Source organism: Lagopus muta, chromosome 11, assembly GCF_023343835.1.
Source record: "Lagopus muta isolate bLagMut1 chromosome 11, bLagMut1 primary, whole genome shotgun sequence".
Classification (NCBI taxonomy): domain Eukaryota; kingdom Metazoa; phylum Chordata; class Aves; order Galliformes; family Phasianidae; genus Lagopus; species Lagopus muta.
This window is the reverse complement of record NC_064443.1, coordinates 12155804-12168405: the sequence shown is the minus strand read 5'-3', so window position 1 is coordinate 12168405 and position 12602 is coordinate 12155804. Positions and strand designations below refer to the sequence as shown.

The following is a 12602-nucleotide window of genomic DNA, read 5'->3' as shown; positions in this document are numbered from 1 at the left end:
TAAAAAGAAAACAAAAGAGAGGGAGATGAGTAAGACAAAATTTTGCACTCAGTGTGGAAAAGAACCAAAGAAATGCAGTGCTCTTCTCTCTTTGGAGCATATGAAAAGAAGGCTAGTCCTAATACCACTAGCATCTCATATACCATGTAAACTACCACTTGTATGTTATATGAATACGCTGCTCCTGAAAAATGCTTTGTTTTTTCATCTTAGAAGGAAATACAGGACTGTATTTTTAACCATTCCTTCTCCCTCTTTCATCTCAGAATATGTCAGTCCTTTTATGTAGAGCACAAGGGAATGTGATTGAAAAGGAAAGTCCTACCCTTTGATGTTTATTTGTTGGCGCTATCCGCTTTTCATGGCTCTATTATTCCAGAATCCTATTGAGGTATTCATCATTGAGCAGAAATCTCCACTGCTGTCACTAGGGAATCTCTGCCTCCAAATCACGTAATTTGGCCCCTGATACTCAAGCTGGGGCCAGATTATCAAAACTGTTGAGCACTGGCTTTCCAGAGGCTTTGCACCTCCCACTGAGGACAGATTTTCAAAACTGCTGAGCCCAGAGCTGTTCCTGTTGTGACCCTGTAAGGGTGGATTTGCAAAAGAATTCAGCAGTTCCCTTCCACCAAGGAGATGAGCCCTTTCCAAAATCTGTCCAGCTTTATTTAGTGCTGAGCCAGAAGATGAGGACTTTGGAAAGTACAGCTCTTAGTCAACTCTCTGATGTGGAAAATACTAAGTTACAAACTCCTGAAGGACCTGAAGAACTGTTTGAAAAGAGGCAAAACTCCTTGTTTCAAGACATGCCAGTTTTTACTGACTGATGGAGGGACTGGGAGAAATTGTTGGATCTGAACAGATTTTTCCATAATTGCCCACTAGGAGGTTTCCTACATGTTCCCCTGCAGCAGCTGCCAGACAGGATGCCGGAGCAGAGTACTGCTGTGCTGAGGCAGCTTGGCAATTCCTATGTTCCCAAAAATCCATTCACTTAGTGAAATGTGATTTGCAAGCAAAATAGCATAAAGCAGCCATTATTCTCTCACCTTCCTGGAGGGGGGGGGGATAAAAAAATATGGATTTCTTAGCATTTTATAAGAATGAATTGAGCTTTCTACTGAAATTTTAAACCCAGAGTTCCTACTGCATTCGCTGCACTGCTTCCTCCAGAGAGGCATTCCTGACGTGGTAGGAAGAAAAATCTGTGCAGAGCAGTCTGCGTAGCCTGGGAAGCTTATGGGTTAATAGTTCAGTGTTAGTTCTTGACCTGAGTATTGTTGCAGGCAGGTGGCAATGGAGAATGTGATCAAGAGAGGCGTTTCAGTACATAAAATGCAGGACTCAGGTTTTTAACCCAAGGCAGCACTTAAGCTCCATTGAAAGTAGTTCTGAGAAACTACTGTATTTCAGCAAACTAAAACTGAATGTTGTGCATGCATCTGCTGGAAGGTGAGGTGTTTTGCTGCCAAGTAGGAGAAGGCAAAGGAATGTGAAAGCTTTAGCAGTGAGTTGGGGATCTGGCACAACCCAATGTGGAACATCTGGTTTTGATTTCTGGAGCTGCACTAGATACCTGAGGAGCATCTTGCTTTCAGTCCTCTGGGATCCCTTGTGAAATCAAGGTGGGCATTTCTGTTGGTTATCCAGCTTCATTCACGTTTGGTTGCACTTCAATGTAAGTACTTTTTAAAACACACTGAAATCAATGAAAAAGAAATAAAGCAAAGGGGAGGAACCGGCTTGGCAGAAACCTTTATCATTGTTACAGGATTGTGCAGCTTCTGTGATTATCCCTTGCCTTGTTCAGTAGTGTGTAATTCAATGATTGCATCCAGGGCATGCTATTAACTTTTTTTTCTACTTCTGCAACCCCAAAACTCATTCATTCTTTTTACTATTTTCCGCTTAATGCATGTGTATGTGTAGGGGGAGGGTGGTGGCTAAAGAAGTGCTATGGTTTTCATGTATTTTCTTCATCTGCCACATTATGGCAAATGACAGTTGATTAGGTCTTTCTATAGATCATTACCAATTGTTTTCTACCTTGCAGATACTGCTATTACGACAAATCTATCATATCCTGGAGATCCTATGCAGCTTGTTATTTCTTTGTGATTTATTACACTCACAGTAGAAATGTTGTTAGCGAACATTGGGGAAGCAGTGAATATATTGAGAAATATCAATGTATCCTCATGTTCTGGCTTGCAGTGACAGTCAGTGATCCATCTCACTGACACTTACCTTGTTAACATTTTGATCAGATGGCAAATTTGTCATTTTTCATGGTAACAAGTATAAGTTTGTACAAGAATTGCAGAAACACGGGAAAGATAAAGGATCCCTCTTTTAGTTTTTCCCAGTGTGATGTAATCAGTAATCTTTCTGGAAAATGAAATAATTACTTTGTGAGAAAGCTTATCCACTGGAAAATGTGCTGGTGTTAGAAAGCTTAGATTTCTCTTCATTTGAGGATTGCATGAGTTCTCTTTGCAGCCATTACTGACACTTTGATTAACACGCCAAGCCAATGTGAAATGACAATAGAGAACAAAAAGGTTTACAGTCAGATTTCGTCTCCTTGATTATGGAGGGAACACAAAGATCTTGCAAGTAAAAGTGGTGTTATCTCTGGGAACAACAGAGTACAAAATACTGCAAACCTGATACTGCAAATTTCTTCTAATTCAGTCAGAGCTCGCTCTCAGCTCAGCTGTTGACTTTGTAGCTTGCTCATTCTGGAGTATGGTTATGAAAATTGTGCTCAAAGCAAGAGTGGACTACACAGGGAAATTATAGCTTCTAACATTTAAGAGCTGTCTCAATATCCTAGTAACTCATCTGCCCAGCCCACAGATCTGAGGAAGCGGGGAAGAGAGAGTGGGATGTTGTCTCTTTGAGCAATGTGTTTCTTTGTTGTCTCTGTGCAGGACATCAGTAGTTGGCTTGTCCCCACTAGGGATTGCGTAGGGCGGCAGTGACATGCCAGGGAGATGGTGGAGTTACTGTCCCTGGAAGTGGTCAAGAAACACTGTGGATGTGGCACTGAGGGACATGGCTGTTGGGCATGGTGGTGATGGGTTGACGGTTGTACTACGGTATCTTACTGGTCTTTTCCCAACTTTATGGTTCTGTGACATCAGCCTGAGCAGAGAATGCATGCATGAGTCAAGCTTAGGGTCAGGACCAAACCAAATTAAAAATAATGAAAAAAGCCTTTCTATGACTTACACGTATTCAGTAGCTGGAAATTCCTTTCATTCAATTAATCTCTTTCAATTTCATCCACTGAAAACTTCTTGTCTGCTTGGTTTCAAATACTAGTATGCAACAGATGACAAGTACCACATCTAACTTCTCAGTCAATATAAAGGAAAAAAACAGGGCCAAAGAGTACTTGCACTAGAGCTGTGTTGAAATGATACATACAGCTTTTCATTCTCAGTCACCTAAATGACCAGGGAGGATCTGATCCTCAGCTGGGTTTTATCTTGTTGCTGCTTTTCTGACTTTCTTTATAATATACCCTCAGGATATAAATGTTTTGAACGTATTATTGAAAAAGATTAGATTGTATTCATAGGTCGCACATAGGAGCTGAAACTGCTTCAGTTGTGTCACTTTGGTCATAACAGTACAGCTTTGAATTGTTAATTTTCCTAATGTTATGCATAGCAATGCAATAGTTCAGGCACCAGAGAACTTGAGCAGCAGTCCTAATGCTCTGCAGCAATTTGAGAAAGCACAATGTCATTTATTAGAAGCCCTAATTGTTATGATTAATATTTAACGTAGGGAAGTCTGTATAGAAGGGCACAAGTTGCATCTGCTTACTGAATTGAATGAATTACAGATTATTTTTTTTTAATTTTATTTTTAGCATCCTGTTCAATAGCGAAACGTGTGAGTGTTTGCTATAACAATACCTCCTGAGCTAAAGACTCTGCCTTTCAAAAAGCTACTTCAGACACCTGGTCCGAAGGAAAAGGTGTGTGGCAGCACATTTGCTGCTCACTGAAGCATGAGCTGAGGATCTCTGAGAGGGGGGGGGACATTTAGGTGCATCAGAGGGGCAGTCACCAGACAGACATAGGAATTGGACTGATGAGGTGACAGGAGGGAGCTCCAGCACGAGTTGGCTTTCATTCCTGAAACCAGTTGCAGTACAGCATCTCACTGATGGATTGGAGCCTGGCTGCACAATCGTTCTTTTTAATAGTCACACCATAAATACAACTGCATGATAATTCTGGTCACTTAACAAGTGCTTCTTCTGACTAAGTGCAAAGGGATGTATCTATTTTTCTTCCCTTTTAATGTGTTTCTGGGAAGGAGGAAAGGAAGTTGAGAAAAAAACATTTCCAGGAGAAAAAGTAATAGCTGAACAAGTGCAATGAGAACCGACAGAGAAGTAAGTTTAAGAGAGCTGGTTGACAAGATATTGCTGTAATTTGTCTTTGAGATCACACAGAGAGCTGACAGATTTTTCTAGGTCTTGGTGACATTCATATAAAAAACTTTCCTAAATCACCGGCTGAAATTTTGGACAATGGTCTCTGATAAAGGGACATTGGAAAGCTTCACCTTCTGAAATTGGTGTCTCATTTGCCATTATCTCCATCAAACAGCTGAGATCTTCCCTTCAGAAAGAGAGATGAAAAATTATCTTCTGAATGTACCATATTGCTTCTGATTCCAGAGAGGAGAAGGGAATTAATGTTGAGGATGGTGTTGTAGTAATTAGTTTCAGATGCAATGGGCTGAGAGTAAATCCCAACAAGCAGAAGCAGGGGATTCACCAGCAGAGCAGCTGGAGGGAGGTATTTTTTTTTTTTTTAAGAATATGCAATCAGTGTTGTTCATCAGTGCTGCTTAATAATTAGAGCAAGATGGGAAAAACAAAAAAACAAAAAAACAAAAAACAACCCAACTGCAAAGCAAATTATTGTTGGGATTTTATTTATGGCTGTATCAGGAGTTAATGTTAAACTCTGAAGGTGGTTAACACTTTTGACTGAGATAGCATATGGGGGTGGTTAGTGCCTGATCGCGGGAATGTGGACCGCCAGCTTCTGTTCAGTGCATTGGGAGCTGAGGACATCTGTCCTTTTGTAGGCTCCTTGGACTCCAGTCCCATTCCTATTTAAACCAGTGTGAAGATATATTAAGCTTGTTAGGCATTAAACTGGGCTCTTGAATTAAATATTCTCTAGTGAGTATTCATGATATAGCTGAGCCTCCTCTTCCCTCTTTATCCGAGTGATGCCACCGTTCCTCCTGGGCTGTTGGCATCTCTTTTACAAATTGCACCCTTTCTCTCCTTTAGGAGTTTTGTTCAGTCGTTCAGCTTTTAACTATTTAGTCAAAACAAAATCTAATATTTAACAGTCTGATCAGCTTATTTGACTGTTTAGGAAATGAATAACCATATTCACTCACAAATTTTCATGAAGGAAGACTTTCAGGTAATTGAAGGCTTAGGAGGAAAAATATCATTGCTGCTGCAATTTATTTAGCTACCATTAAAAAATAGTGGGGGAAAGGGAAAATAAAAATAAAAACACACTTGAAAAGAAAGTATCATTTACTGAATATCTTTGGCTTCCAATGTCTCTAGGTAACTTGTTAGTAGTGGGCTGGAAGACCTGGCAACAGACTACAGAGAAAGCTTGATCAATCCTGTGATCTAAAATAGCAGTTATGTTGACTCACAGTCAATATATAATATATAGATGCCTAAGCAGGCATCTAAGGGGAATCAAAAACTTTCTGTCCTGACAGAGATGGTCTTGAGACTGGATCAGGTTTTCCATTGCTACAATCCTTCTCATTGCAGCAGAGATTAAAATCTCAGAAACCTTGGGAATTGGTACAGGATCTCCTTGCTAAGATTCTGCACCTACAAAGAGTCTTCCGGAGGTAGATCATAGCTCTTTGAAATCTGGATGGATGCCTCTCATTTTCTCAGTTCAGACCCATGTCCGTAGTGCTGGTGTTTGTCCTCACCCTCCCACAGCCTCCTATTTTTTGTTTTACTAAGAACTGAAAAATCAGAATTGTTTCTGTACAAAGCTGTAAGTCACTGTGATTTCTTGTCCTTCACACATCCTCAGTCTTATTCTTAGATACCTGACAAGGAAGTAATAGCAAGTGTGAAAGCAGTGCATCATGCCAACAGCAAGTTAAGTCTTCATCAAAAAAAGGTGTTTGTGTGTGCTTTTATTTCTTTCTTTCTGGCATCCAACATCAGCAGGTAGATTTTAGTCTGAAGCAGAAAAAGCCTGAGTAGGATGCTTGAAAACCAGATGCCTGCAAGGTAAGTGAGAAGAACACTGAGCTCAAATGAGATTATAGGTAAATATTGAGTTTTCTTCATTGCAAACTTGACAACCCACTTATAGCGGTTCACTGGCCTTTGCTAATGGAGGTATGGTAATGTCCTGTATCTATAATTGCCACAACTTTATTTTTTAGTGGATTTGTGGTTATTGTGGCTGAGAATTCCATACATTGACTTCTTGCTGGTATTGCTTAACATTTTCGGAAACTTTGCTGTGTCTCTTCATTTCAGTTTTAGAGGAAAATTGCAGCCATGGCACTGCTGAAATTAAGGATTTAATGCATTTTTCCCCCCCCTGCGCATATTCCGTTCCTAAGAAAACCTTCTCATGGGAAAGACAGACTTTACTGTGGGCATGAGATATATAACTTGGACAGGATTCACAAAGAAATGAAAACGCCTTTGCGGAAATACTGTGGTTTTTATGATTGCTTTTTTGCTTTTGTGATGGGCTGGCAACTCTGTAGTAAGAGCTGAGTGGTTGCCCGTATCTTTGTGGAATTATTTGTCTGCAACTGCCAGATTGCCTTGTCAGGAAATCAAACCCACACAATAGACTTTTGTTGCCAAGAATTACATAAGTCCTTTTGTTTTATTAATTTTTATTTGCAGAAAAGTATTTTACTACTATCTTTGCTTTGCCAGGATCTCGTGCTTCCGCTTCTGTTCTGGCAGGACCAACCTGGCTCTGTTTTGCCAAGAATAATGTATGTCACTTCTGCCAGAAACCTGACAGCGTTTCTTTTTCAGAGAGCAGTTAGCTATGTTTGTTTACAATGGGCAGGAAATGATGATGAATCTCAGGTGCCCATTGCAGACACTGCGTCTGCAGGTGTCACAGTGAACCTGCACATAGGAGCCATTTTCTGAGCTTCATCTTAGTTTGGATAGCAATTCAGCCATGTGTTTGCATGGTATGGAAATCTATGAATCAGCCCCATCAGTAATTGAATGATTTCACTTGCTTGAGACTGTGTTTGTTCCACTAAAATTTATATTAAGGATTTAGTGCTTGTTTCTGTGGTGTCTTTACGGCTAGTGTTCTAGAGTACTCAAAAGACAAGTTAATCTTTTTTTGCTTCTTCGTTCCAAAAAACTTGTTTTTTAAAATACAGCACTTCATTCTAAAAGACAGCACTGACTGTGCATACCAGAGCATGTTGACTTTAACAGATACGTAGTGTGTGAAATAAGGGGTTAAGATAGTGATGTGCAGTCTTGATGTAACTCCCCAGTTGGAAAGATTTAAAATAGACTGGACTGGAGATATAGGAAAAAAAACAGGGGGGGGGGGGGGGGGGGGGAGGAAAAAAAGATGAACTGATTGGAACATTTTGCCAGGATGATGGAGTGAAATACATAGCAGGTATTTGCTGCTTCTGAATGTATATGGCTGTGTGCTGCAGCCTAGAATTTCCCACCTGAGGGGCTCCTGTGCCAGTTGGCACCAGGCTCCCCAATTGCTTGACGTGGCTGCCTTCCTGGGCCAGCCCCACTGAAGTAATGTGATTTACTATGAAAAATGTGTTGAACGGGCTTGACTTTGTGCCACCAGGCAGATTAGCAAATTGCTTCGTCTGTCTCCCGTTGCTTTATCCCAGGCAGCAACATCTAAGCCTTGATGATTTTGCAGGTCTTCATTAAAAATGGCTGTTTCCATATCTGATTACTGAGCCCCATCTGGGGAAAAACGATCCTTTCATCTGTGTATTACGAGGCCATATCTGAGCACTTTGATTCTGCAACATAGTAAAATCAGACAAACTCACTGCTCGATTGCTTTTCCAGTTCATCTGCATGTTCTCTCTGAACACTGTCCCTGTCCCCAGTACATAATAGCTGGGGTTAGGGCATTTGTTGTTTTTAATTGCTCTTTTACTGCTAAATGCAATTTTCATAATTGGTTACATAACTCCAGGGTTTTATTTTAAATTAATCTAACTTTGCAATCATTCTGCATATGTTGCTCTTAACATTTGCCTATTATTTGAATTAATTTCGCTAATTTATCACCACTGTTTAGATATGCATTGTCTTTATAACACTTGCAACTGAATTAAAGCACACTTGTTGGGCTGAAGGCAAAGTTCGCTTCACTAAATCAAGCAGCTTTCTTGCCTCTCTCAGTTACTAGAAAATTACCTAGGATTTTTCCAAGGCACTCTGGAGGTCTGCTGTAAAAAATGGCGAATATTCTAGTAAATAAATTAAAATCATTTTAATTATAGAGTAAAAGCTATGGTTAGTGCTGGCATTTTCATTTATTGGGTCAAATTCTAAATTATTCCACAATATTTAAACACTTCATTAGCAGCCAACCTCTTTCACCTAGGGTTAGCTGTAATACCTGGCTGTGGTGATGATTAGTTTATATTTCTAGTTGGTGTCTGAAGTCAAATGGTTGTGTAGGGTAACAGTCTGGCCTGAGCAAGGGCTCTGTCATCCAGTGCCTTCTGTATCTGCAGAGCAGATGCAGGCATTTACTGGTGGCACTGATATTTCATCTTTGTGTCTTCCCACTGGTGCTTTGTACCAGCAAGTTTGTAGTAGAAGAGTTATGGGCAAATGCCTTGCTTTAAGGAAAATGTGCTGTGAGAAAAGGCTTCTGTTGTAAACAGGGTGTACTTCCATAGGTACAAATGCAGCCAGAGATAGAAACATTGGAATATTTCACTGTATATGTATTAAAGTTTTCTTTAGGGACATGACAACAAAGGCTTCCTTATGAATGCAAGTGCAGGGAACAGTCCACAATTCAACGTTCAGAGGTTCTGTTGCTCAACAGATTCTTTCTAAATGAATACATGTAAATGGAAGTATTCCTGGGATTCAGTATGTGAAGAACCCTGGTGGGATAGATGTGTGGGTAAGTTATTGTGTTAACATACAGCAGGCACTGAGACCAACCTTTCCTCAGCTGAGTGACTGTTCCATTGATGGTAGTACTGCAAACAGAAATTTGAGTTAAGGAATTCTCAGATATGCGTGAGATAAGGTAGCTAGTATCTTCCATTGACTGTAAGAAGGGAAGGAGGATTTATGTAATTTAAAAGGATACAAGCATGATTAATAAAGTGCAATTCACATTCTGGCTAAAGTAAGGAGCAGTCAGTGTTGTTCATAGCTGATCAATTCAGTACGTGTAAAATGATCTTTTTAAAAAGAGATAAACTGATTCCCTTAGATTCCACTTTGCACTTAATTGCATGTAGTACACAGAGAATTTCTTTTGCTATAGTGTTAGCAGAGATTGCATACAGTTATTTTTCTTCCAACATGTGGTGCTTTGATGATTTCTCACAAATTACGATTTTTTAATCTTAAATGGAAAATGTGTCTAGAAATTTAAGTAGGCCCAGGCTTGCACTGTAGAAAATAAAGAAAAGGATTGCAGCTCTCATAAACCCTTATCCCTGAGTAATTATCTTGTTATGTTAAAGTGGTTCTCCTGAATATTAAAATAATTAGGACCAACAATCTCAGCAATACTTTCCTCAGATGTTGTAATTGGCAGGGGGTGTTAACTAATTAAATGTATTTATATTGCTGACTAGCTAAAGAAAAGGATGAAGCGCTTGTAATTGCTGAAATTTAGCAAGACCACGTATTTACTACAGAGAATAAACATACAGATTACAGTGTTGGTGGCAGGCTGGGGACGATAGCTGTAGACAGTTATCCCAATGCTTCTATTGGGCGTTTCTCATTGCTCAAGGAGATCTGGAAGGAACGGCTTTGGCAGAAGGAATTTCAGATGTAGACAGGAGGTGGATCTTCCCTTTTAGAGAAAGTCTTGCAGAACAAACAGCAAAGCCAATGGGGTTCTATGGGGGCATGGGAGTCTGTGCAAGCATACAAGGGGTGAGCTTATAGTGGAGGTGGTCTGGGAATTCAGTTAAAGCAGCCAACTAGCCCTAAATGTGTGTGTGTGTGTTTGTGCTGGTACTGGGCTGAGAGCCTGCCTGCATGCTGTTCCCGTGGGTCTTACACCCTCCCTCACACAGTGCAGAGGCACAGAGCCACATTGGTGTTGGTCTGCATCTCCTTTTCTCAGAAAGCTCTGTGCTCCTGGTTGCATGCTCTTATTTCAAAAGAGGGGTTTTGGACAGATATATATACTTTTTTTGTTGTTGTTGTTCAGAAAGACTTCTTAAAAAAAAAAAATCACTATAAAACTGGGTATTGTCTGACCTCTGAAGTAATCAATTTTGGATTCAGCTCCCTGTAACAGTTTGACATTTCAGGGTCAGCAGAACAACTTTCTGACAGATTGAAAAGCTGTGTTTCTGGGCCCAGGGTAGATTAGAGTAAACCTGGGCCAAATAAAATGAGGCTTTGAGGCATCTCTCTTCTATTTCTCTGCTATTGAAAAGGGCAGTGAGGGCTGGCTGGAGGGAGCATGGATGACAGAAACCTTTCCTCCTTCCTCCATCTCCCCTTCCCCCAGCATTTCCCCCTCTTGTTTTGGAGCAAAGTTCAGAGTGGGTCAGGCATTCTGCTCCTCTCTGCAGCATCTCACAAACCAAACAGGAGACGCAGTTTCCTTGGAGGGTGGGACATGGAAATGTATCCCCCTTCCCCTACCTGTTGCTACCTCCTGTCCCTGCTGCTTCCTTCTCTTCCTCCCCTTCGCTCCCTCCCCCCCCCCCCCACCTCCTCCAACCACACACACATAAAAATCTCCTGCTTTGTTTTCTTTTTTTTTTTCATTCATCTGCCATTTCTTCTAGTTTTCTCCTCCATCCCTCAGCCCATGGTCTCAGGGCAGCATGAAACAACTCTTTCCCATCTAGAGGCAAACAGAAGCCCATTAGCTGCTTCAGACAAAACCCATCTTCCCTGCTCACTCCTCTCTTTTAGCCTCCTCATAAATGAAGATTCAGTTCAGTAGAATGGACATATGTTTACAATCTCACAGCTGGTAGGTACACGTGTACCAGGAGAGGGTGCCAAGGTTATATAGACACATGTCACTTTTACTCCAGAATCCCATTTGGCGCCTGGGAACATCTTTGTGTAGTAGCACTGCGGAGGTCATTACTACACCCTGTAATCCTCCACAAAGGTTTTCCATTTTCATTTATACACAGTAATAAAATACACATCTCAGCATCAGGCATTAGGATTAGTGCTGACAAGGCTTAAGCTGAAATGTTTTAAGGATGCATTTCTGATGTGAGCAGAATAGCTAGCATGCAGCACACAATTATGCTGGCTTTATGGAGGGACAGATTTATGCTTCAGCACTGTTAATATCACAGTGACATCAGCAGAATAAATGGAATTTTATTTAAAATAAAGATTTAATTAATTTTCCATTGTGGCACTAATCTGGTACCACTAATTTATTTTAAAATTCGAATGTTGATAACTTGCTGAGTGTGTAAAGGGAGATGTCCTTTCTGATTTCAGGGCCACTTCTTCACTTCTTAAAGAAAGCTGAAGTTCTGGGAAACTGTGATGTGGAGGCTGGTAGATTTGGAGCAAGGAACAGTGCTTGATGGCTGTGGACAGAGCTACCTGGGGGCACAATGGGTGCTGTGGAAGGTCCCTACCCCAAGCCTGTCTCTCTTTGCTGATGCAGCAAAGTTTTTAGCTCTGTGTTTGTGTCTTACTTCCATATGTTCCTGCTTGCAAGCACAGGCATGAGCCCTGATGGCCTAGACCAGCACAGTAGGCAGGCTTGGAGCAAAACAACATCCTGGTGCAAAACAAATGAAAAGGAGCAAACAGCTCCATCATAGGCAATGATATTTTCCCAACGTTTTTCTGAGGGCACCAGTTACTCAGGGTGGGGGGAGCCTAGCACAAGCGTGGTCAGTAGGTTATCCATTTAGTTTTAGTTTCTGCCTGTTCTGCACTACAGTGAGCACAAGTGGAGTCCTGTGGATTCAGGCAGATTTTACATTGTTAGATTTACAGTTGCTGGCATATTGGAGATATGAAGAAGCAATTTCATATATTGCTGTTGCCTCTGCTGGCAGCTTCCTGCCCTTCAAGATATTTCTTGTGATAGGAGGGAACCCCTCTCTCTAAAGGAAATGTATTTAAAAAGCCCAAGAAGCTGAAGGGTGGCTGTAACTCAGTGTGCTTGCCTGAGTTTTTATATACACGTCATTAGTTTCTAATTGCTTTTCTAATTCATATTTATTTTTTAATTGCAGCCTTTACCATCTCTGCATTTCAACAGAAATAGTAAAAAGTCACTCAGCAGTTGTAAAGAAAACAGATATGGCCTGAGGAAACCATGTGGTCA

General features: G+C 40.8%; 1 protein-coding gene across 5 annotated transcripts in view; it reads left to right on the top strand.

Moving 5' to 3' along the window:
• The window catches only part of FHIT (fragile histidine triad diadenosine triphosphatase), a 514383-nt gene that overhangs the window by 447870 nt on the left and 53911 nt on the right, over positions 1-12602 (top strand). The window lies entirely within an intron of this gene.